We start from the raw sequence: 24,121 nt of genomic DNA on the forward strand, positions 1-24,121 counted from the left end.
ATGGGAATCATGCCTGCCTTTCACAGCTCACTGTGAGTCAGCGCAGCAGCAGTGAAAGCACAACAGACAAGCAGGGAGTAAGTCGCTCCAGACTTAAGCTGCAGCAAAAGTGAACAGGTAATTCATTAGATGCTTATATCTGCTCTGAAGAACTCCATGCTGAAGACTTTCAAACTGTTCGGATGGGGCTTCTTAACATCCTTGTTGATGACTTTGTGTAACTCAAGTACAGCCAGGATCTGACTGATTCTGCGTGGCCTGAAGCGTCTCCCTCATTCTGATGAAGGTCACCCGATGATGGTAACTGTCTGCATATAAACTGTAATGAGACCTTATAGTGTGAGCCCAGCCTCTCTAACCTTGTCCATTTAGTATTTCAAGACTCACTAATAATAAAATGTGCCTCAGTACTCAAAATAACTCTTGGGAATTTTAAGGTCAATTTATTTGTGATTTGCCTCATTTAGAACCTTGAAGCAAACTTATCTACAGTTCAGAGGATCTCCAGAAAAAAAGAAAATTACTGTCTTACCCACCTGTCCCTGAAACATAAAGTCTTTTATCTGTCAGTGTTGGTGGATTTTTGTGCATTTCCATGAAAAAAAAAACCTTTATGAATATTTAAGTAAATATTTTTAAAACAATTTGGATGAGGGAGAGGAAAACACCTAGTCTGCCTGTTTCAGAGTAAAGGAGCCTCTTAAATTGTATAAAGGCTGGTTCTTCATTTAACAGTCATGAGCTATCTTTTAAGTATGCTTCAAATACATTAAGTATGGCCCACTATTAATCAGTTTAGAGCTGAACACTAAAACACGGGGAGGGATTTGTCTCAGAGCCACACAATGACTCAAACTTTTATAAAGGAAAAGTCAAGCCAACGTCACTGCTGGTGACTCACATGAATTTACTGCAGAAATTAAATAAAAGTAAAATGCCCTCGGAAGTTCTGATTTAGTAAGCAGTGTAGACAGGGCATTATCAGAGATTAATTGTGTTTTAATCATAATCATAGCCATAAATGAATACTAAGCCATCATTCAAAATTACGGGAACCAGCACAGGGAGAGATGGCTTAAAGGGACAGGAAAGAGTGGCCTTCACAGAGCCATGCTTGGTTGGATTTCAGAACAGGTTATGTGCTCGTCAGACCAGATGGTATGAGCCATCCACTTCTTTATCCCCTTACAGTGGCCTCTTCCACACCTGCTAATGTAAATTAATGACAACGTTTAGACAATTACCTAACTACTTTAATCATTGCACAGTGGAACATAAAGGGAAAGAACAATTACCAGATAATAACTGCTGGTTTCCATCTTACTGAACAACCAGAGATGAGCTTGCCATCCTGGTCTTTCTGCTTTCACCTCTAGGGTTCTGAGATTCTAGGATCGCAGCTCTAAGCCCCGTTTATGCAATGCTGCAGGCAGGTGGGGTTCTACCTCCCACGCTCCAAGCCCTACATAATTATTTTTTAATAGAATATAATGCCTTAATTCTTTGTTGTTGTCAATGAGTCATGGAACAACTTATTCCTACAAATAATCAGAAGTTTCTTATCTGTTTCATAAGATTGTCTAAATAATAAAAAAAAAATGGCTATGCAAATGAGAGACTCCGAGGACCCAATGGGGATGACTTTAGCAGAAATCCTCAGAGAACGGGGGAGAGGGGTATAGAACCTGTAGAGACCACCACTCTTTTCTCACAGATTATCCCATCATTCTCAGGCCTCCTGGTTATACTCATAAAACTGACATAGTATTGTGATGGTTGATAGAGATAATCAACTTGACAGGGTCTACAGCTGTCAGAGAAAAACCTTCAAGGTTGCCTTGAGAAATTATCTAGATTAAGTTAGCTGTGGTGAAAAGACACCTTGGACATGGTGGTACCATCCCACTGACTAGGAGAAAGTGAGCTGAGTGAGCACAAGCCTCCATCTCTCTCAGCTTCCTGACTGTGGAGACCATGTGACCAGCTGCCTCCTTCTTAGTCCTACCCCAAAACTCTCTCCATCAAGGGCTATACTGCTAAACTATGAGTCCAAATAAACCCTGCCTGTCTTAGATGGATTTTGGTCAGGTACTTTCTGCTACATCATGAAGAAAGTTAACTTATGTAACTTTTATTTTTTTATTAATAAAAGAATTTTTATTCTATACCTATAGTATTCAGCAACATTGTAGTGATACTTTGTGAAACTCTAGAGTTGGGGACATACACACTTAGAGATAGAATTTCTAGATTAGTAGCAATTCCCTGGCACCCTCAAATTAGTGAAATGTCTTCTAATTGTTCTCCAAAGTGATATAGCACTTTGACTACAACACCCATAACTGGACCAGAGTCCTGCTTTGACACAGCACTTGAACTTTTGTGGCCTCTACATCAGTTGTGTGTAATGCTTAGGTCTCTGCTTCATGGTGAAGTGGACAATCTCCTCAGCCATTAACTTTTCCCACCCATTTTGATTTTACTATTTTTTATTTTGATAAAGAAACTTTCTTGGATATATTTACCCTCTGGCAGTGATGTAGATAAGTATCCTCTTCTAATTATCTTTCGTTCATTACTTATGTTAAATAGAGATTGTTTTCATATTTCCTAGTGGTTTTTCATGTTAGTAACAACATTATTCTCCAAATATTGTCACAAAATAGCTAGCTAGCTATCACTTTCTAATAGACACGCATGTTTGGTCTTTTGTGTTTAAACTTTTAATGCTGTGGAATTTACTTAGTCATCTGGCATGGGATCCATAGGGTATGAGGCAGGGAACAAATCTGCTGTTTGTACAAATGGTGAAATAATTTTCCTAGCACAACTATTTCCCGACTTGACATTTCCCACTGGTTTAACATCAATCTACTAGCAAATAACAGGCTTCTAGATATATGGCTTTTTCTGATCCATTGTTCAAATTGTCTGATCATTTCCCAGCACTAAGTCACGTTAACATGACAAATTTGACATGTGTCTTAATATTTTAGAGACTGCTCTGTGAGGATCTTCCTTTTAAGAATACTGTTCACTCTTTATGACATCTTTTTTTCTTTTTCTCCATAAATGTTTTCTATTCATTCATTTAGGACATGGTTTCATGTAGCCCAAGCTGACCTTGAACTCACCATGCAACTAAGGATGATCTTTAACTTCTTAATGCTTCTGTCTCCCCAATGCTGAGATAACCAGCATGTGTTACCACACCCACTTTTGTGAGTATTGGGGAATGAACTCGGGGCTTTTCTTTTCTTTTCTTTTCTTTTCTTTTCTTTTCTTTTCTTTTCTTCTTTTTTCAGACCAGGCAAGCACTCTGTCAAATGAGCTTGAGCCCAGTATAAATTTTGTTTATTTGTTTTGCTATTAATTACTTTTTCTGTGTGTATGATATATGAACACATGGGCACACATGTGTTCCATGGTACACATGTACAGGGAAACAGAAGACAACTTTTAGGAGTTGGTTCTCTCTTCCCACTATGAGTACCATAGATGAGTTCAGTTCATGAAAAGTGCTTTCCACATTGAGCCATCTTACCAGTCCATAAATTTTAAGTAGTTGATCTAATCTCTCCCCCTTATTGTGAGAATGATATCTAATGCATTTGTTAATTTGGAACAGTTGGTATGTTTACAGTGTTCTTGCTCTGTCTTATAATCTGCAATAGCTCCTGATTTGCTTATGTATTTCATGTACTATAAGAGAGTTTCCCTTTCTCCATAAATGTCTGTGTTTCTTTTGTTGGGACTAGACCTTATCAGTCCTCTCAGTTCCCTTAGTACTCGGCAGGATCTACCGGCAATCATCACAGACTGGGTCCCAGTGGCCCCAGTTCATTGCTTTCTTCTTGATTTGCTTCCCTAGTTTGTGAACTTAGCATTCTCCAAAGTTCTTTTAGAACACAAAGGTTTGTGAGATAAACACCCAGGACTATAGAATCCTTATATCTCCCTCACATTAAAAGAAACCTCAGCTAGACTTAAAAGTCTCAACCCAAACTCTTACCTTCACCGTCAATCTGCAGCTCTAACTTCCTCAAGGACAGTGGCTGCTGAAAGCCTGTATGGGGATCATCCAATTCCTGCTTCTCTATAGGTAATACCGCATTCATTTTGGAAACTCGGATGTTCTCTTCGGCTTGAATTCCCTTACTTACTTATCCTATAAGGTACTCCGAGTTTTTAATACTTAACCTGTGAGAATGTTTAGCCATCATTTCTTGGGAAATTCTAAGACTGAGGAAAACCTCCTCCTGGTCCCTGCAGTTTGTTCAGTGCTAGTAAGACAGCTGTAGAGCCCAGTTCCGTCATGACCTCATTCAACAGCTGAAGCAGAACCTGCTCCCAACCCCACACATTCTGCGTGGAGCCAACAGGCAGAGAGAAACACACCACAGCAGAGGCTCTACAGGCAGTAGCCAGGCCTGGTGGCTGTTGCCAGACCTAACCTACAAGAGGAGGAGGAGGAGGAGGAGGAGGAGGAGGAGGAGGAGGAGGAGGAGGAGGAGGAGGAGGAGGAGGAGGAGGAGGAGGAGGAGGAGGAGGAGGAGGAGGAGGAGAGGAAGAAGAAGAAGAAGAAGAAGAAGAAGAAGAAGAAGAAGAAGAAGAAGAAGAAGAAGAAGAAGAAGAAGAAGGAAAGGAGGAAGAGGAGAAGGAGTTCCTGTACACAAAGCAAGTCCTAACGATAAGACATGAGAACAGCAATGAACTCAGGTGTCCATCCTGTGCCATGAAACTATTAGATGTCAATAGAAGTCTCCTTGTCCTCCTGTGTGGTGACTGATGTGTAACTCTGAAGCTCTACTGCTGTAGTTTTGAGTTATGATTTTAGAAATTAAAATGTTTCCTAACTATAAATGGTACTTGTTTGACACACATAAATAAGATCCATCTCAGCAAAAGTATTTATTAGGGGTTGGGAGGATGGGTCACCTGGTAAAGTGCTTGCTATGCAGCTTGAGTACCCAAGCTCAGTCCCTGTAATCCATATAAAATGAAATGACTGCTGAGCATAGTGGTAATTGTGAGGGAGACAGAGACAAGCAGATCCCTTCGGCTTGCCAACCAGCCTAGTCATCCAGCTCCAAGTCCCAGTGAGACCTTGCCTCAGAAAACAAAGTGGATGGCCGATCTGAATAAGCACACACATATATGTGTGTGTATACCTGCATGCTTACTGATACCCACCTACATACACAAAATAAGTTAATTTATAAAACAACTAGTTCATTAATTCAGTGTATCTCCACTCTTGCAAAGGGCTTGAACTTCAGAAGTACCTTACAAGCATTTTGTGACCATTTCTCTAAATCTTCAGCCTGTCTCAACTTGAGCTTGGATAATGACTAGGACAGATCCTGCTTCTCTCTGCTATCTAAAGCTATCTTATATTTGCTGTTTTTTTATGCTCCCTTATTAGAATGTGAACCCCATAAGAGAGGAGACTCTGTCAACCCCACTCATACTTACTATTCCCAGAGTAGTGTCTAAGGTATACAGCATCCCCAAGAAACACACATTTTATGAATATGTTTAGCTGACACCTGGACCTGTTTAGGCTATATATGCTGTAGAAATAAAGTCTCAAATCTCAGTAGCTTAGAATATGCTTATCACAGACCCCTGGGGCTTATTAGCTCCCTAACAGTGTAACTTGTGAGAACCGGTTAAGGTAGCCATAGACACACACGTCAACTCAAAGAAGCTGACCTGGGTATAAGGTGAGTTCAGAAAGTAGGCAGGGCCAGATGACCTTCAAACATAAGATATAACTTGGATTTTACTTTCTATGTGAAGGAATCTCATGGAGAATTCTAGAGCACTGGTGAAATGCTGGTTTAGTGTTTTCTGTGAAGGCAATGAATTGCAGGAAACAGAAGCAAAATCTCGGAGACCATGAAGGCCTGAGCTTGTAATCCCAGGTGGGGAGATGGAAATAGGTAGATCCCTGAGAATGACTGGCCATTAGCCTTGCCCGCTTGATGAATTCTAGGCCAGTGAGAGTGACTTGTCTCAAGTAATCAAGGTAGATGCCATCTAGGGAACAATACTGGGTTCTTTGGCAAACACTCTCCTCTCTCTCCTCTCTCTCTCTCTCTCTCTCTCTCTCTCTCTCTCTCTCTCCCTCTCTCCCTCTCCTTCTCCCTCTCCCCCTTCTCTTTGTCTCTATTGCCCTCTTCCTACACACACACACACACACACACACACACACACACACACACACACACACACGTACCTTGAATACCAGATAGAGGGCCTATGATTGATGCAAATGTGGAAGTCAAAACAGTCAGTGGAGGTCAGGACAGAAGTAATGGATTTGGGATTCATTACCATATAGATGATATCAGCAGCAAAGGGATTTGGTACAATTACCTGGGGAAGGAGCACAGGTGTGGAAGAGGAGGAGACTGGGATGATGAGCTGGATATTGAACAGAAGAAAGGAGAAAGGAGGCAACCAGCAGAGCAGAGGGACAATCATGAGGTGGGAACAGGAGCAGATGGTGTTGTGCAAAGCCCTGTATGTTCAAGTGCTTTAGAAATGACTGTCAGGTAAGAGAAGGCAGAGTGAATGATCTGAAGAGCAATTTCAAAAGATTGTAGAAAGAAAGGCTGATTGGAGAGGGGCCTGGGGGGAAATGAGGTGAGAGTAGACATCCTCTACAAAGAAGCCTTTACAGAGGTCTTGCTGTGGAGGGGGGAGCTGAGAAATCACACAAGACACCCAATCACTTATTTTCTTTCTTTTGCCATGGAGAAAAATCAAGATTTTCTTCCAGGGAAAGTATAGAAAAAAACTAAGTGAAATTTTCACAAAATCAGATGACAGTAATAAAATACGCGGTTTGCTTAAATGGAAAGCTTAGGTATAAATTACTGGTTTATTCAGTGTAATAATCCCTATTTATAGAGTCTTTTAGAAGGATGCTCCTGACCTACAAGTGCCTATAATTAGTGGTTTGCTCAAGAACAAAGTTTCATCTTTGTTTTTCGTAAGAACTAGAAAAAGCCGAACAAACTATCAGATGTGAGAGTTTGTTATCACAGCACTGCTGAAGTGCTGTGGGTGGTTTTCAGTTATGTAGATAACAAAGTGGTAGGACAGCTACGTTTAAAATTATCACATGCCCATAAACTATTAAATTACAATTTTAGGCCATGAAAATGAATAATTAAAAGGCTACGAGGAAGCTTTTGCTTTAATAGGTTCACAAGGTATCCAACTTTGCCATTTATTACAGATTCTTTGCCTAATTTGCTGTAATTAATTTGAATGAAAAATATTTCATTGCCTAAATATCCTGTTTATGTATTCCTTTCTAATGATGAAACAAAAGGATTAATTTGTTAAAGATGTCTCCTAATTGATTCTGAAGGGAATACTTAGAATATAATTTGCTGACCGGCTTGATACAATCTCTGATTCCTACCACTCAACAAGCTAGAGTTTTATAATGACATAGCAATACACTCATATAACCACATGACTACCAAGCATGTGTGTTTCCAGTTAATTCTCCCAATCAGTTGTGAGGTTTAATAAAAGAAGGCACACATCTTCTAAGCTTTCTTCAGCTAGTAGCCAATTCATAATCTTGATTGTTTAGCTAATGTATATGTATACTTATGTGCATGCATTTATTTTTATATTGATTACTTGTTTTCTTAGAGAGAGAGAGAGAGAGAGAGAGAGAGAGAGAGAGAGAGAGAGAGAGAGAGTGTTCTGAAAACAGGCTAGCCTCAAACTTGCCACATAATATGGATGACCTTAAATTCTTGCTCATATTGCTTCTACTTCCCAGGTACTGGGATTATAGAGTATGCTACCACTATGTTGAAGTTCTTTTTTATTATTTTTATTAAAGCTTGAAGTACAAAGAGGTTCTTCTGGAAAATTAGAATCTTCAACAAAGAGCAGACAAAGGAAATCCATGCACTGCAAGAACCATTGTCATACACTTCCAAAGGTTAGACTGGTTGATAGCAAAGGAAGGAGGAAGGAAAGCTGAGGTTGTATACAGGTCTCTCTGTTCAAGGTGAACAATGTCAGTCACTAAGAGGACAGAATCTTACCAGGAATGCTGTGCAGTACCTCACATTGCAGTCCTTGTGAAGCAGAGGCAGGAAGATAATGGTTCTAAGTCTCTGATAACCTCCGTCACATGAACAGAGAGAAGAAAGAGAGGATGGGAGGGAAGAGGAGAGGAAGAAAGGGGAGAGGAGAGAAAGAAGAAAAAGAGGACTGGACTTCTTGGCCTGGGGAAAGAAAAGAGATTGGTCGGGTCCAAGTGAATGGAAAAAGACTGTGCTTCCAAGTGTCTTGTATGGCAAGAGGCTGAGCAAGTGTTCCGTCCAGGCACCTCCTGTCTGCAGATGTACACTCCCACAAAGCAAGAAAACCCATCCCCACCAAACTTTTCAGTCACATGCTCATAATTCAAATATAGCAACTGTTACATTTCTTCTTTTGTTATTTCAGTAACCTGGAGGTGAAACATTTGTTTGAGAGATAAGTTCCATCAGTATTTGCCTACACTCAGATTAGATTTGCTGAGTTTATCATATACAATTGACTTGGTAAATAAATCCCCACGTCCAAACCTTCTATTTGCATAGTAGAAAAAGAATGACAGAGTTAGGAGCCAATGTGCCCATCCCAGCCATTTTTCTGAGCCATCCAAGACAATATGCAGGCACTTCATGCTGCTCCATCAAAAGAAGCCAGCAGCAAGCCTGCATTTATTGGTTGTTCAAATGTGAAAGCTCTAACCCTTTGGATATTTGTCCCAATACAACCCTAGTGAAAGACAATAGCTCCCAAATTCCAGACCGAGAGAGAAGTTTAGTGAGTTATCCATCTAAGCAAGACTGCTCTCCCTCTGGACATCCTGGCAGCAAGACAGATAAGGTCCTAGGATGACGTACCAGCATTAGGTGGCAAACATCCCACCTCCTCATGTTCTTAGAGCATGAAAACATCAAAGCTGAGTCTTTAACCTACCCATCCTGTCTTAAATTCTGCATGAATGCACTGTGTTGAAATAGAGTCTCTCCTTCTAGTGAGACATAGAAAACTCTAGACCAGGTCCAGAAAAGCAAGACAGTAGGATTAGCGACACAGAGAAAGAACCTATGAGGAGAGTTTAAACAAACTCAGACTGTTTTGAGGAAGACTTAAAGATCATCACAATTTAAAAGTGAATAATTAACCCGAAGTCTCTAACAAACTGAAGGAGAGTATGGCCAGCTGTTTAGATTGTGAGTATCAGCAGGAGCCACAGAGAGACAGTGGTATCTTATCTAGAGGTAATCCAGGTCTGGTTGCTCTTTGCCTGCTGCTTTTCATCTTCTGTTATCTCAAGTCATGGCTTAAACTCCTGGAGTTCTTGAGGTTGTTTGTAAGAGAGGTGGTCAGGCTTATCCCAGAGGAGACATTCATTCTGTGCCAGACTTGCTGCTGAGAACAAATGGGAGAAGCTGGCATTCGGCTCTTTTATTCTTGCAGTCTAATTGTGATACACTTGATATGATTTGTCAAAATAAAACTCCGCTCAGTACAAGCAAAAACCATTTATATATTCAATTTTGGTTTCAGTTCCATGGGGAGTGCTCTATTGGATTCTCCACAAGCAGGGTGGATATACCCTGAATTCATCCCCCATCTTTTTTTATGTCTGAACCTGTCTCATGTTTTTTTTTTTTCTAGAATGCTCTTAATCACTCTTCCCACCTATTAAAAATACTATTTCATTTCCTATTTCTTGAGACCAACTTGGTTGCTTTTTTCTTCAAGAAAGCTTTCTTAATTTTCTCCTTCCACTCTGTTGAATCTAATGTCTCCCATGTGTACACACAGAGATAAAGCTTCTGTAGCAATCTGCACCTTTACTTTGTTCCTGCTTTAGAAAACAGATGCTTCACTATTTATTCACCTTATCACCAGAGGATAAAATCCCTTCAGGACCAGAAAAACTATGTGTTTTCCTTCTTCCCACACTATAACACATTCACGAAACTTCCAGAAAACAGTCTTCAAGGACTGTCATTTAAGATGACCCTTGGGACATTCTTTTTCTTTCCTTTCCTTTTCTTTTCTTTTCTTTCCTTCCTTCCTTCCTTCCTTCCTTCCTTCCTTCCTTCCTTTCTTTCTTTCTTTCCTTCTTTCTTTCTTTCTTTCTTTCTTTCTTTCTTTCTTTCTTTCTTTCTTTCTTCTAAAAAGATGGGCCCTTATTTAGTCCAGGCTAGACTAATACTCAACTGTGTGGAGAAGGCCAACTTTGAACTCATGTTCTTCCTGCCTTTGCTCCTGGAGGCTGGAATTAGAGATCTATGCAGCCATACTTAGCACATGCTTTTCTTTATAAATAGAATATGCTTATATCCTGGGACAAGTAAATCTGTTGGTTTTCAAAGTATATAGAACTTCTATTCTCAGTTGAAATGTTATAATCAAATCTCACAGAGACACTGGTTCTCACAGTTCTGTAGAGACCAAATTCTATGTCAATGACCATGGCTATGTAACAAATCATTCTAAAAGCTAGTGGAGGTTTATACACCTAAGGGTGAGCTTGGTTTCTCAAGAATCTTCAAGAATTTCCATTTTGAACACTTAGTAGAAGATCATATGAAAACTGATTAAAATGAAAAAAAACCCTAATCAATCTTTTTAAATAATTGGTGGCCTAAAGTTCTCACTCTTAAAGTTTCTGGGGTGTTGAGTCTTAGTCTTTCACAGGTTGAAAATGAACTGCAATCTGAGTCCTCAGAATTACCTGAAAACTGGGGAAGATCCAACAACTGTTGACATCAGGCAGCCATTGGGTGGATGCTGACTTTAGGATCCTGACCTTTGCTGGATATAGGTTAAAAACTATATCTGATATCTTCTCCATGGACCTCTCGAATACAATTGTGGGAGCTTATGAGGGCCAGAGACTGAACCTGATGGCCCTGACAAGCTAGGCTTAGCTGCCCATCCTGAACAGGCTTATCTGTTTTTGAGTAATAATAAAAAGCAAAAAGGAAAATAATTTAACATGACCACATTAATAAATGAACATGAAGGCCAGTGCCTGCCCCCAGCTCACCATTCTTAGCATCCTAACATGAGGTATGGGTTTCAATAAAAGGCTAATAGATGTAAACAGCTAAATAGAGCTAGTCAAAGTGTGGTCCTGCTCGCCACTGACCCATCATAGTCTCTGCTCTTGTCTGTCCTGCAAGGTAGTCTTACAAGTTGCCATAACTACATGAAATCTCTTCTGGGGAGATAATTTCCATTTTCCTTCTCACAGTATGATGTTTCTAGAGAAATTCCAACCTCCCAGGGTCCATTGTCTCAATCATCTGATAATCACAGGTAGGGAAACAAATGTCTCTTTAGAATATCTTCATTCCCTGCATGCCAGCTGCTTTATCGAAGCTACAAAGAAAAAGTTTGTACAATCATCATTCATCGCTCTGTCTGCACTGTATATCCTGGCTCCCAGGCTACCTTAGATTGTACCAACTACTGCAGGCTGAGAAGAAAAATGGCTCTGTAATTCCTAAATATGTAATCGTGTACTTTCCGAGCACAAGGCACGCCAGAAGGCATGTAAGCATATCCCACAATGCTAAAGAAGATTCACAGATGAACAGATCCATTGCAAGTGTCCCCAGTAAATGACAAAAACTGTTTATGCTTGTTTTCTGGGGTTTCCTAATTTCATCTGGAAAAGGTATCAACCTTCCCTTGATGACCCATAAAGCTAACGTCTTAGGAACATCATTAAAACACAGCGAGCCCAGAACTGTTCTAGTGCCAATCTTACGGTACCGTGGACGTGAGAGATGGGTAGGAGAGTAGACAGTCCACAGGCAGCTCTCTGCTGACCCCATGAGATACACTCTGTCCATATGGGTTCCATACATGGGTGTGGAGAGACTCCAAGTCCAGACAGAAAGTCAGACTCTGGATATGGCTTGTGTAATTTCCAATAGGCGAGTGTATTAAATCCTCTTGTTAACTTGGGGCACCTCTCTATTCTGTCTCTCTCTTCCGATCCTCTGTCTCCTATATTTTTGGGCTTAAGAAGCAGGTGGCATGGAAAGAGGAAGAGGTCAGATTATAGCTACAAGGCTGCCTCTTGAAGCACTTTGTTGTATTTGCAGAGCTGAAGAGAGATCAGAACTGTGTTCCGGAATACTCTGGGAGGGTGGGCAGGGGAGGTCCCTGCATAGCTTTGTAGCAGAGGATACTGTGGGTTTCAGGCAGCTTTAAAATCTGCTGAGCCGCAACCAACTGCCCAAAACCACAGTTTTATTCTCCAGTGAGACTTCATCTCTTATTTCTCCAAAGAATGGCCATTAATAAATTGTTCTGCAAAACATCAAAGTCATTTGAAAAGGTCCATTACGGCATATTATTTCTTTATGCAAAATGGCTGTTTAACAAGATTGCCTCCTTGAACTTTTCACATGAATGGGAAAGCCAATCTCATTTGCTAATGGAGGCTTTACGGCAGAGCCTTTCCCTGCCCTTGTCTCTCTTTACCATTATTTTATGGATAATAATTTACAATTTGTGTAAGCTGTAGGAAAAAAAATACCCTAGAGCATAGGGTGACATTCTCAGAACTGCCATATGGTGTGAATGTCCCAGAGGCCCATTTGGGCAAATCCAGTTCTGGTCATGTTGGCAGTAGGAAAAGAAGCAGAGAAAGGTAGGGGACAGCCACAGAGGTGGGACCAAAGCTGAATGAATACATAAGCTCCTGGCTTTTTCCCAAGAAGCTCCTCTGGTGAGAGAGTTTTGGTTAGGAAGGCCCTAAGTTCATGGGAGAAACTCTGTGTTCCTCACCCTGTTTGAGGATAGCCACAGCAGAATGGGTTATGTGGTAGCTGTTATTGATCTCAAAGGTGAAAGGGGATCAGGAGAGTGAAGGGAAGTGAGGCAATATGTTCTAAAGCTAGGGACGTAATTTAGTCAGTAAAGTACCCCAAGAATGAGAGCCTGAGTTCAATCCCTGCCACACATAAAAGAAACCAGGCATGGCTATCTGTGCTTCTAATCCCAGTGCTGGGGAGGTAGAGACAGGAGGATGTCTAGAGCTCACTAGCCTGGCAGCCTAGTCTGCTTGGCAAGCTTCAGACTACTGAGAGATCCTGCTTCAAAGAACAAGGGGACGTTCCCAAACACAACACGTGAGGTTGATTTTTGGCCTCCATACATCTTCACAAATGCACATGAACACACACAAACACAGACATAAACAAGAAAGTTTTAGAAGGGACGTGTGCATGGCACTCAGATACCTCTTTCTCCAATGTGGGTCATGGGCAAAACCTAGCTGTTCTTACTCAAGCTTTTGAGCTCCCAGCCTTGGCAGTTACCCTGTAGATACAACAGGGAGGCTCTTCCATCTTCTTCTTGGAGAGTTCCTGCGTGATTCGACATTGAATGGATGATTCTCTGTAGGCTATGAGCAAAGATGTTTTTCAGTTGCAGTTAGCTCAGGTTCCCTGGGTGGGAGGGGAAATGAACTAACAGCCCAGAACATGTGACACAAAAAGAAAGAGAGAAGAAAGTCTAGGGCTGACAGAATTTAAGTTTACAGAAACAACATGATGAGGAAAGTAATTGAAGGTACAGATTTTTGGAAAGTGTATAATAGAAAGGTAATTAATTGATGTTTTTGTTTCCGTTGTTTCTTCTAGATACAGTAACTGAGAGCAATATTTTGAGAGGTAGAATGGTTGCAAATTTGTTAATTCGTCGAGATTTTAATTAGAACAAGAAAGAGTAATTACTTCTGCTATAAAACTTACTTTTATTCATGAATGAGCACAGAGCTATTGAAAAAAAACAAAACAAAACAAAATTGACTGAATTTCTCAATGTCATAACAGCTGTTACTCATCCTGGCCAGCATGACAATGCAAGGAACTGTGGGTTTCTGAGACTGTGAGCCCAAAGGAACCAAAGAGACAGAGGATATTACTTTCCTGCAATTTAACTCAGAGCGTATGCTACCTCATTAAAGTGAGCAAATAGAATAGCACAAATAACACTCTCAAAGTCCAAAGAAGCCCTCCTTTTCCAAGCTAGCCTTTATCTTGTATCATTTCTTGATTTTGGATTTGGGAATTGAAATTAAATGTGTGTGTGTGTGTGTGTGTGTGTGTGTGTGTGTGTGTGTGTGTACTTGTATGTTTGGTATAAATGTCCTTTCAAGATGATAGGAAAACATGGTATTAGAAAACACACCCTCAGAGGAGTAGGACCATACAAGTTCTCACACCTAATGATGTGGCCAAAGCCATCAACACTCAAGGCTTGCAGGAAACGTGGGTGATCAGAATAACCATATGCCTCCTTCTGAAAGATAATGATACATATTGAACTGGATACACTCCAGTTTATTGAGCCAAATCTGCAAATTAAAGGTTGTCCTGTAAGTTTTTACTTTGTGTTTTTCTATTATTATAATAAAAACAATGCCAAATACTATAACCACTAATTAGTACACAATCATGCAAAGTAGTTCATGTATTTATTGAAGACCTCCTGTGTGCAAAATCTTGAACCAACCAACCACTGCACTAACTGTGGATACATCACTGAATAAGAGTATTGAAGCAGTATTTTCATGGGAAGACTTCTTTAGATGATATAATAATGGAAGCCCTGGGCTGGGAGGGTGCTCAGATGGTAGAATGCTTGCCTAACATGCATGAAGATCTGGATTCAAGACCCACCACTGCATAAACTGTGCCTGTAATCTGTGATCTCAGTACAAGAGATGAAAAAGGAAGCTTAGATGTTCAAGTCTGTCTTCTGCTATGTATTGAGGCCAGAAGGAGGGAGGAAGGGAGGGGAAGGGGGTGATGGAAGGAAGGAGGAAGGAAGGGAGAGAGGGAGAAGGGGAGGAAGGAAGGGAGGGAGAGGGAGGGAGAAGGAGGGAGGGAGACGGAGAGAGGGAGGGAGGGAGAGAGAGAGAGATTTCATACATTGTTACCACAAGTGTCTTCTAAGGGGCAAAGGAAAGACATAGGAAGGAACATTTGTTCTAGAAGACTATGACTTACAACTTTTCATTTTATAGTCCTTTGAAGGAAGACACATCTGTTATCATGTAGCAAAATATCATTTAAAAAACAGCATAATATATTCAACCTTTTTTAAAAAAATGTGTAACATAAACATTGCCTTTTCACAAATGGCAAAAAAAAAAGAAAAAAGAAAAGAAAAAAAAAAACACCTCCCTTCAGAGTTTACCACAAAGACTTCTCATGAAGAGCAAGAATGACTTGTAGAAGACAATATGTAAAGACGAAAAGACGATCTCTACTGTTTGTCTCCTATAAAGAAAGTTACCTTTGTTCCTTAGCCTGGACAGACTCTGATCCTGTGCTGTTAAAAAGGCATGAGAAGAAGCTTTTGGTTTAAATTTTTCCTTATAAAGTAAGTGTAGAGACTTTAAAAATGTAATTTGAATGACCTTTTCTTGCACTGATCTAATATATTTCTGTGACTCAATGTTCATTTATACCAGGAAAGACTTGAAAAAAAGTCACATAAAGAAAACACAGAGCTCTGCTAGCAGTGGTTGATGCAGATGCATGGGGCGCAGGGGATGGAGGGCTCGTAAGAAGTTCTGATGTGAAAAACCATTAGGACGTTTTCCTTTCATTTATTCTGATGGGCTGTGAAGGTCAAAGAGAGATCAACCCACAGAGGCCAGTAAAGTTAGAAGTAATTTAATTAGGGTTGTCTAGATCTGAAATATCATCTAATCCACTTATTGCTGGTGGGGAAATGTGTGTATCTGTATTTGTCAAAAGTGATTATATACTTTTATAACCCACAAAAATTATACACAGATTCCATGAAGAAGACAGGAAAAATTAAGTTGGTAATATTTAATGTCATATTCTATATATATATACGTATATTTTTCCCTTTGTGTGTATACTTGTGTGCAGTTGCATGTGGGGTGCATGTGTGTACATTCATGTTGAGACCAGAAAACAACCTGACATTCCTCAGGGACTGTCTATGTTTTTGTTTGTGATAGGGTCTCTCACTAGCCTAGGGAGATCTCTGAATGCATGCGTAGTGCCTATCTCAACATGATGGGAGCTGAGGTCATAAGCATGTGATACCACACTTGTTTTTTTTTTTTTTTTTTTTTTTTTTTTAATGTGGATTCTGGGGATGAAACTCACATCCTCATTCTTGTAGGGGAAGAACTTTCCCAATAGAAACATTTCCTCAGTCCTGAAAAAGTTAATATATTTTTCTCACATGAAGATCATGCACCATGCAACCAAGAAGGGCCTGTGAAAATGCATTTACACACACAGCTCCTTGTTGTATCGAGGCAGCCATCTTGTTATATGCCTAAAATGACAAAGCCTGGCCTTTGGTTCAATGGCACAGCACGTGCTACTGTCACAGACCCGCCATGTTGGAAACTTACCAAGGTGTGCAGACATCACTAGCTATTTCTTTCCGATGGAATAAAAGTGACCTCCTTGGAAGCAGAGCACAGAACTGAGGATCCCAAGAAGCTGGCTAGTATGTTAAAGCAATGGGGTGATACAATGCTTCCACATGCCGTTTCCGTGGGACCCAATTTGAGTGGCAGCTATGAAGGACTGTATGATTCACCTGGGTGTCCTCCAACTTAAGCACTATGCAAATATAGTGGGGAAAAAACACATCTGCTTCGTGACCCCAGCTGACACTCAGGGATGCCGCTGCTAATAGGGCTGGGTTACCTGGTGGGCTGTCTACTGTTCAGATATACTTTAAAAAATTTCTCCCCAGTCTTTCCTTGTAGATAGCAAATCCACCGAGAAGCTGATAAGAGAAGTTATAATTAACTATTAATAAATAAGACTGCTTCACAAGGAAAGGCCTTTATTCCCAAAGGCTTCTTGATGCAGTGAGTGACTAATTGCACGCACAACTCGGTCACCTGTGACCTTGCAGTGAGACCTCTCATTATAAAGAAAGCTTCATAAAGTTAGTCATTTTGTTCCTGGAAAATGGCATTCCTGTAAAATCCTAGTTCCGCCTATAAGAATTATCATAGTGCAGGGATATGTTGTCTAGAGTTCAGGTCCAATGAGGTCTGAGGAGCTCATTGAATTTTGTACATTCATTCTAAAGATTCTCCAAACTGATAAAAGAATATGACACCAGAGCTCTTTTTCTTTTGTGTATGGGTAGGTAGGTTGTGTTTCTGTATGTGAATGGGGCACACGTGGGGAAGTGAACATAAACTCATGCAGTCGTACCTATAGGATTCAGAGGACAGGACCACCTTGATTATCTGTGTTCAGGCATCTTCCAGTCTTTTTATCTAACCCAGAGTTCCCTCCTTGGCCGGAAACTCTGCTAAGTGTCTAGACTAACTGCCAGCTACCCTCCAGGGATCACCTGTGTCCACCTCCAGACTTACCATGGCTGGAATTACGAATGCAGCCTACTAAACTAACATAGTGGGCATCAGAAGTCAGGTCTGAAACTTGCTAAGCAAGTACTTTACTGACTGAGCCATCCCCAGCCCAGATCTCCATTTTCTTAGCAGTCCTGTGTAGCACAGAAAGAAGAACATGTGGGAGGGTGAGGGTTGGCAGTCACTTGATAACAGCCTTCTGCAGGGATGTCACCATGGAGGGAGCTTTTGTGAGATGTGGCAGGATGCTCTCCCTTCAAATCGCTCTCTTGCTGGTTTGAGACCTACACAGGCAACATTTGTAGAAGATTCAAGACTTCTCAAAAGCCCCAAACTTTCTTGTCATTAATTATCCAAGAGGCAACATTTAAATGGCAACCAAGACAGGAAGCTTATAAGCAAGCAGTTCCCATGATTGGCTTCAAACGGAGCAACCCAGCCCTGAACAGAACTCGGTGCTTTTACAACGAGCTCCAGATTGCCATATGGGTTCAGATGAGAGTTAAAGTCAATGAGCTGGCTACTTTTCAAATCAGACACATGACAATTTGGTGGGAACACAGGGGTGGGCTTAAAAAATATACTTTAATTAAAGATCACCGCATACTGTCCACAGCTTTTCTGTGTTTTGGATTGGCAGTCTTCATGGGTCCGCATCAGTGACTATGGACAGGATGAAAAAAATACTCATTTCTCATGTTTCCTTATAACACTATTTATAGACTTGTTTTCTGTTGCTTATAATTTTGTGGCAAGTTGATCTTGAGATCTGGTGTTGCAGAGAGCTGGTTTGGAATCATAAGCCTCTACCCACTGCATGACACTGGTTATTGTCAAAGCTAGTGGTCTAGTTTTATGTTTATTAGCAGATAATGAAACACCACAAAGCCATTTTATCACACTTATGAATTAGGACAAGGAATTCAAACAGAGCTTGTCTTGCTTCTGCTTCTCAACCACTGGATTTGAGGCATGGGAATCCTCTACCAGTGTAGCATCAGTTGGCATGAATTTCAAGGGAGTTGATGACCCCTCCCCCTACTCCTCTCTCTACTCTTCCCAACCCCTACTTCCTCTCCCTCCCTTTCCCACACCCCATCCACTCTCCACCCCTATCAGTAGTGCTGTATTCATTTCAGTTCTTGTTGGTGAGACCGAACACCTGGTTCAGTTTGGGGATACAGTCCATCATGACCTAGAAGGGCAAATTATTCCACAGTCAGAATGCATACCTAGGTTCAGCTCAATTTCCCCTTTTATCTAATCCAGGACCCTAGACCATGGAGTGGTATTGCCCACATGCAGGGTAGGTCTTCCCACATAATTAATCTAGACTGTCCCTCACTGACATGCCCAGAGAATCGTGCCCTTGGTAATTCTAATTGCTATCAAGCTGACCATCGCAAGCCTCCAGGTTTCCAGGCTCCTTGGTGGTAGGGTTCTGGTGTCACAGCACCTGTGGTAGCAAGCATCCCACCAGACGAGGTCTAGGTGTCCAACCACGAATATGATCACATAGGAATGCTATAAGATTTAAAGAGGAGAATGTGTGGGAGATAATAGGAAGTGTGGGAGGCACACTTGACCACGCAGTCACTGTTCTACGGTGAGTTATGAGCCTAAGTTGGTAGGTTAGTGTGTAACAGGCCTCCAGATCTTAGCACAACTGAGGCCATGATGCAAGTACCATTCAGGCCTTGGCACCCAACACATAGGCATCGACACCTGCAAAAACAAGAACAAAGACCTAATCCATCAAAGTCTACATTTCTGGGGCAGTCTCTTAACTGTACTAACCTTGGTTTTATGGCTTCTGTAGTTCTGCTTCTGGCTAACTGCTCTTGTTAACTGAAGGTACGTCAACTGGGATACAGCTTTTGTGTTTAAACACTTATCCTGAGAAAGGCTTGGAACTGTATTTGGTCTCCGAACACCCAGTGTCACCCCTAGCCAGCTTTAACCCCTCCCTGAGTGGTCTTTTGGAGTGGATAACTCATAGCAAGCATGCTCTCTGGAGTTTTGTAGAAAATAATATACCTAAAGTAGCTCACTGGGAAACGTCTTTTATGCCCCCAAAGCATGTTTTAAATGTGCTTTGAAACCACTGACAAATTATAAACTGGACCTGGAAATCAATGATCTAGTCACCACGTTCTGTCCTAAAATGTGCCTTTCCTTCTGCCGCTTAATGATGCTTACTCGAGTGCTAAAACCCTAACTTTTCCTAAGTTTTCTTTGTTGTCGCTGCTGTTAAATCCACACAGGCCTGACATGGAGTAAACCAAAGAAAGGAGAGGTTACAGAGGAGAACTGTGTGGGCCAAGATGAGTTTGCACAGCTGTGGGCAATAAAACACAGCAGCCATGGCAACCCTCTCCCGTGTCCTGATAGCACGTCTGAAACAAGGTTATTAGAATTATTAATTCACATTAGTGGCTATTAAAATTACTACCTGTCGATCTGCTGCCTGAAAACCCCTTTTGTGTGTGTCAGAGGAAAGCCGTGCTTCCAGAGGGACTTGGACTCTTAAATAGATTTGTTCTATTGTGCGCACAGCACTGAATGAAAACCAGCCCATAATAAGGCTCACAGCAAGGTCAGGATCACACCTCGTGAGGCGAGGCAAGCAGATGCCATGCTTTGTTCTCACGATGGCAAAGCACCAACTGAGCTTGGAAGGCTGGGACCAGGGATCCCATGCTCCTGAATTCCCTGCAAGGGATTGTCTAAAGTCTGTCCCAGTATCAGCTGCTCTGAGGAACTGAGTGGCATATGAAATTTCCTAACTCGGTGAAGCATAAACAAAACCAAAAGAAATGGACTGAAAACGTGAGCTATTTGTTAAGGGAGCTATGGGGATTCTCAGAAAGCTGTGGAAATCTGGCCAACAGCACTTCCTTTCTCCATTAACAAAACTCAAAGGCAGGTGTCTGCTGTTGTAAGCAAAAGAAGAAATTCTTCCAGGGAGAGGCCATGGTGGAAATGGATCAGGGAGAGCACCCATGCAGCCAAAAGGGACATTAGTGATATGGAAATGAGCAGGACAAACCGCACACCCAAGGGACATACAGGTAGGAAATTGTAACTCTGGCTATAAAGCAGAGACCACCTTTCTCTAGAGTAACTGTGCACGTCTCCCTTAGAAGACAGTAATGCCCTATAGGTTTGAACATGAAGGGTCGTAGCCAGAGAGGTAGAGTTGGATAAACAGTCCCTTATGAATTCTGTAGTGGAAGAGAATATTCCCGGTGTCTGTTTCCGAGTCACCTCCTGTGACTTATTTCCCACTCCAAAGCAGTGTGGAACAAAGGTGACCTAGGAATGGCTTCTGACCACAGTTTCTACACACCCTACCCAACCATTGGAAGGCCCCCTCCTACTGTAGTATGGGTCCAAGGACAGTAGTGGGAGACTGGAGAACCAAAAAGAGAGCAGAAACAGCAGGAGAAAGTAGTCACTGTGTTAGGTTAACTAGGAATGGACCCCATAGACATATTTGAAGTTTGGGCCCCAAGGAGTAGCACCATCAGAAGGTGTGAGTTTGTTGGAGTAGGTGTGCCCTTGTTGCAGTAGGTATGATCTTGTAGGAAGAAGTGCATTACTGGTTTTAGGGTTTCAAACGCTCAAGCCAGGCCCAGTATCTCTCTCCTACTGCCTACAGATTGAGATGGAGAACTCTCAGTTAATTTCCACATTGAGTCTGACTGTGTGGATTCTGTCATGATGATAACAGACTAAATATCTGAACCTGTGAGTCATCCTCAATTAAATATTTTCCTTTTAAGAGTTGCTGTGGTCATGGTGTCTTTTCAGGGCAATAGGAACTGCAAGAAAGTCTACAGAATTCCAAACACCTGTTCCACAGAGGGCTTAGGCATCGCTCCAACACCTCAAAGTGATCCGAGTCTCAGAGCTCCAGTTTAAAATGCTGATCATTTCAATATGATGAGATGTGCCTTTAATCCCTGCAATGGGGGAAGGAGGGGGTGGGGCAGATCTATCTCTGTGAGTCTGAGGCCACCCTGGACTACATAGTAAGTTCTAGGCCAGAGAAAAGAAGAGAAGAAGAGAAGAGAAGAGAAGAGGAGAGGAGAGGAGAGGAGAGGAGAGGAGAGGAGAGGAGAAGAGAAGAGAAGAGAAGAGAAGAGAAGAGAAGAGAAGAGAAGAGAAGAGGAGGGAAAGGAAAGGAAAGGAAAGGAAAGGAAAGGAAAGGAAAGGAAAGGAAAGGAAAGGAAAGGAAAAAGGCAAGGCAAGGCAAGGCAAGGCAAGGCAAGGCAAGGCAAGACAAGACAAGACAAGACAAGACAAAAGACAAGGCAAGAAAAGAAAGCTAAATGTCTCAGGCAGTAAAGTGCATATTGAGTTACCAAAGTTTGATTCCCTGGCACACATAAATTTATACACATAAAAGACTGGGCGTGGTGATGTGTACTTGAATTCCCAGAACTGGGGAGGTGGTGACAGGACAGTCCCCGGGGCTTGCTAGGCCACTAGCCTATCCTACCCAGTGAGCTCATATCCGACAAGAGATTATGACTGAAAATCAAAGCAAAACAAAACAGACCAAACAAACAAAAGTGGCTAACTGCTGAGGGACAGCATCTGGGGTGGCCCTGTGGCCTCTCCATGTGCACACGCGCACACACACACACACACACACACTTGCACACACATGAATAATGATGAACTTCCTGTAACATTCTGATGGTTCTTGGGACACTTAGGTGATTCATTTTGAAATTAAGTTAGCCTCAGAAAATGCAGAAGGTATGTATGCCCCAGAAAGTTTCCACACAGAAGCCTTTCTGAGCAGTAAGTTGTCATAGAGATAAGTCCTTTGATCACCCACTGGATTTTTCCAGTGTTTTCTGGACTTTCTCACCACACAGGGCGCATCTGTACAATTTAACCCCACTCATGATTCCACTCAAGCCAACAAGCCCCTACCAAGCACTTTCTTTGTCCTAGACCAGTGCCTAACTATGACGGATGGAGGCGTTCAACATTAGACTGCAGTGGGTCTTAGGATTTCGAGATTAAAACACCTAAAATTCTTACCTCCTGGCCTGCCACGCCTCTCATGGAACTGAATTAAAAGGATTTTTAAGGGATTAACTTCTTAAATATTTGTGTGTTAAGAGGGCTTACACTTTCATCTTACTTAATTTTCAAGGTTATCTGGCTCTCTCAAAGGTTTAAAAATAAAGTCCTTTTTTTGCATTACAGAGGAATGGAAACTTTAAGTAATTATAAAAGCTTAAAAGTAGAGAGTGAATGCTGTTTGAGAAACTGATACCTAAAGATAATCTCCTTCAGATTTCTCTCCCTCCCCTCCCTTTCCCCTCCCCCTTCCCCTCCCTCTTCCCCTCCCCCTCCCCTTCTCCCCCTCTCTCCCCCTTCCCTTCCCTCTCTCCCTCCTCCCCCTCTCTCTCTCTGTGCATTTGTATGTGTGAGTATGTGCAAGAGAAGTTAACAGAGGTCACCAGAGCTTCAAACCCTGTCTCTCCCTCAGTGTTAAGTTCTCTAACATCTACTAAGACTCTAAATCTACATACTGCCTATAAGTTCCATAAGATACTTTTCTTTCTTATCCTTATCTCACTTTACTTTTATTACATCTATATGTGCATGAGGTGATCTCTATATGGCGTGTTTCGGGCATGCCACCGTGCACTTGTGGAGGGCAGAGGACAACATCTACCCTGTGGTTCCTCGATACCCACCTCAGGTTTTCAGGCTCAGAGACAAGAGTTGTCTTTCTGACAGCCCCTGTCCCACCCCCATCTCTCTCTCTCTCTCTCTCTCTCTCTCTCTCTCTCTCTCTCTCTCTCTCCCTCTCCGGACTGGCCCCCCATACATGCCTGAGGTCAACCTCAGAAGCTGTTCCATAGTCTACCTTTGTTTTTTGAGACAGGTTTCTCTCTGACCTAGAACTCATCAAGTAGGGTAGACTACTGGCCAGTGAGCCGCGGCTACCCATTTGTCTCTGCCTCCCGACTGCTGATATTACACATGTGCCACCATGGCCAGCTTTGTACATGGGTGCTGAGGGTCAAACAATGATCCAAACTTGTAAGGCGAGCTGCTTCACCAACTGGGCAATCCCCCCCACTCCACAAGTTTATTGCCTTGACTCACAAAAGCTTTGCATACAGCCTTAGCGCTAGTTTTGTGAGCATTGGCCTCCATCCATCCATTGCCTTCACTTCTAGATTGCCTATCACTGTCTCAGACCTCTTAGCCATAGTGCTGGTTCAACAGCCCTAGTCAACAACTCCCCTCTGTGTGGATGCTTCAAGTGGTTCTTCTGGCTTTAGCTGCTTTTGTTTCCCCTGAACAGCAGACCTTGGCTCTATACCCTCGGAAGCTCCCAGTGTCTGTCTATGCCACCTATTCGCTTACTCTCCTCAGCTGAGACTGCTCTACACCTCTGTAATTTCAAAGTCATTCTCGTCCATTCTGCCAGACAGAGTAGCTATTTTCGTAAAGCCGTGTTTCCTCTAACGTGAGTATTCTGACATTTGTTCTTCACTTATCCGAAAGCACTTCTCTCCCTTCCCCAGCTCTAAAATCACAAAGATCCATTCTTTCAAAAACCAAATTTTAGACTGGGTCTGGTGTACCCCAGGTGGCCTAGAACTCAGCACGTAACCAGTGGTGACT

General features: G+C 41.9%; 1 long non-coding RNA gene across 1 annotated transcript; it reads right to left on the reverse strand.

The window, feature by feature from the left end:
• Positions 1 to 18,024: 18,024 nt before the first annotated feature.
• On the reverse strand, positions 18,025 to 22,763 carry LOC134483412 (uncharacterized). The gene is made up of 2 exons (XR_010060290.1): positions 18,857 to 22,763; positions 18,025 to 18,121 (listed from the first exon to the last, which is right to left on the reverse strand). It is a non-coding gene; the product is annotated as an uncharacterized LOC134483412 (long non-coding RNA).
• Between the last annotated feature and the right edge of the window lie 1,358 nt (positions 22,764 to 24,121).

This window comes from Rattus norvegicus, chromosome 19, assembly GCF_036323735.1.
Source record: "Rattus norvegicus strain BN/NHsdMcwi chromosome 19, GRCr8, whole genome shotgun sequence".
Taxonomy (NCBI): Eukaryota; Metazoa; Chordata; class Mammalia; order Rodentia; family Muridae; genus Rattus; species Rattus norvegicus.